Here is a 2,858-nt window from a genome sequence, read left to right on the forward strand (position 1 = left end):
CAAATACAAATTCGATCGAGAAACTACCAAACTTCTGTTTTTTTAAAAATATTTGAATTGTCCTTTTTTTCAATTACACAAACATTAGGCCTGTTCGATAACTTGGCACGTAAAAAGTATTTGCAAGTACTTGCAACTACTTCTCATTTCTCTTTTACTGAACAAGTTTGTTATCGAACAGCATTTTGTAAAAGTTTGCACAAATTTGTACAAACTTTTGGGTTATCGAACAGACCTATTTTCTACAACAACAATACTTTGGCAGTAATTCGAACGACTTTGAGTTCGAATCGTCTTAGAAAGACAGGCCATTAGTCTTTTTTATGAAAATGTGGAAAAATTTTTAGACTTTTACAAAAAATACACAAATTAACCAAAAGTGTAACTTATTATTGGTAGATTAGTAATCCAACCATCTAATCTGTATCACAATCATCAAGTAAGTTTAATTTTCAAATTCATTCGGCGCTTGTCTTGATTTATTAATAATTAGTTATTAATAATAATATTTTTTGTATGCCTATTGTTTTGTGTATATTTTCTTTAATATTTTTCTGAATATTAAATAAAAAATATTATAACTTCTTCGACAACCTTTGATAATGTGGTAAATCTCATATCTAAACAAATAATTTTTTAAATAAATAACCAGTTAAGTGTCAAATTTTTTATATCCCCACTTTTTTCACTAAGAACCATAGTTGATGATATAATAAATAATTTAAAAGAAAAAATTAATAAAATATTTATAGAAAAATTAAAAACAACAAAATATTTTTTATTAAAATATAATTAAATAAATTAATTTTAAATAATTAAGAGAATATATTTAAATATGTAATAGTAATAAATACACATTTAAAACAGAACAATTGTCTCTCACAGCAATAAAACAAATTTTCCTATTCTGATAAAAATAAAGCTGTGTTAAACATATTTCGGAAAAAGGAAACCAAAAACCAACAAAAATCAATTCATTAAAAGAAATGCTTCAAATCACCAATAAATAGAAAGACAAAAATCAACATATAGATGGATAAATTCGAATAGAAACTCATTGAATACCTATAAAAAGTGAAAATATCAACAGTCATAACCAACAACAACAACTAAAGATCGTTCAATAATAACAAAGAAAAAAAAACTACAATTAAAATATTAAAAGAAAATATAAAAAGAAAAAAATAAAGATTTTTATCATTAGCAATGAATATAAGAAATGATGGAGAGAACTACAAATACAGAAAACAAAAGAATAACGATGGAGATGAAGAAAAAAGTAATAATAAAAGAAACAATTGAAAAATTAAAATTTGTTGTTTTTCTTAAACGTAGATGAAAAGGTGCATTGTACCATTTGAAAAAGTATTGAATAAACAAGATGGCCGACACCAACTACCATACTAGGCCAACAAACCTAGGTGCAACTGGAACCCGTAGTCCCAGAATTAAGTCTCTGGACCTCGTTACCAAAAAGACTATTACCAGTTAGTTGATTCACAAACGGAGCTGGGACTGGTGGCCCCACTGTAATCCGGAATAGAATGACTAACTTTGATGAACATTTCAGAAGAATCCTCGAACAGCTTTTCAACCGCGAGGGAAGTCTAACAAAGAGTAAATAGTTTCAGTAATGGCGACAAGATTTAAAATTTAATTTTAATTAGCATCGAAATTACTCTATACATAAGGTCTGTACGATAAGCCAACAATAGGTCTGTACGATAACCCAAAATTTTTACAAATTCGTACAAATTTTTACTGAATGCTGTTCGATAACAAAATTATCCAGCAAAAGAGAGCGAGTTTGGAGAGATTTTTGGAGAGTTTTGTGACTGAGAATCACCTGTAGTGGGATTCTGTATCTCATTTTTGCTGTTACCGACAAAAATCGGTAAAATTAAATCGCAAAATTATGACTAAAAACATAAAGAAAAGTATGGAATAGAACAGATTGGAAATCTATTTATTAAATTTTGGAATATTCGGGGTAAATCCTAATATATTCTGACAATTCAGTTTAGCTGTGTTCCTTTACCTACCTGAGGTTAACATTTTTACCATTTGTTACCATTTTTAACCTGCAAAGCGTTCCTTAACCCCGAAAAGTGGCAAAATTGGAAGCAATTTTTAAGAGAGTGAGAGTGGAGAGAGAGCTAAAATGGCTTTCTCTTCTACCACAGGCTAACAGCAAAATTTCTGCAGGTAAAAATGGCAGAACTGATTTTTCGACTTTTGTTTGACGATTATAGGTGTGTACAATAACTTTCCCAGCAAGAATTACTCAGTCAGTTCCAGCAACCTCTCTCAGAGAATTTTACTCTCTCAAGCAAGAAAAATTGCAGAAAGTTATCGAACAGAATTTTGCAAAAACTTGCAAGAAAGTCAGCTGTTTCCGAAAATGTATGAAATTTGTTTTTATTTCTTTTGATATTTTAAACCAAACGGAACAAAAACATATATTTTAAAATTGCATTTTACTTATTTAATGCTTTAATCCTATCCACAATCTAAAAAATGTGCAATTGTGAAATTTTCTTGGTCAAAAATGTTAACATTTCGAGTTGTTTACATTGCACAGGCGACTAAAAGTCAGCTGATCAGACTTGCAAATTTTTGCGGGACAAATTTTCCCAGCAAAAATTTGCAAGTTCTCAGTCACAAAACTCTCCAAAAATCTCTCCAAACTCGCTCTCTTTTGCTGGATAATTTTGTTATCGAACAGCATTCAGCCAAAAATTGTACGAATTTGTACAAATTATTGGGTTATCGTACACACCTTATTTCACAATGAAAAAGAAAATGGACGAAAAACGGAAGAAAAAGTCGAACGCTGACAAAACTAAATTAAAAACTGT

The sequence above is a fragment of the Musca autumnalis genome, unplaced genomic scaffold (genome assembly GCF_047663935.1).
Source record: "Musca autumnalis isolate F117 unplaced genomic scaffold, ASM4766393v1 scaffold_4, whole genome shotgun sequence".
In the NCBI taxonomy this organism is placed as follows: domain Eukaryota; kingdom Metazoa; phylum Arthropoda; class Insecta; order Diptera; family Muscidae; genus Musca; species Musca autumnalis.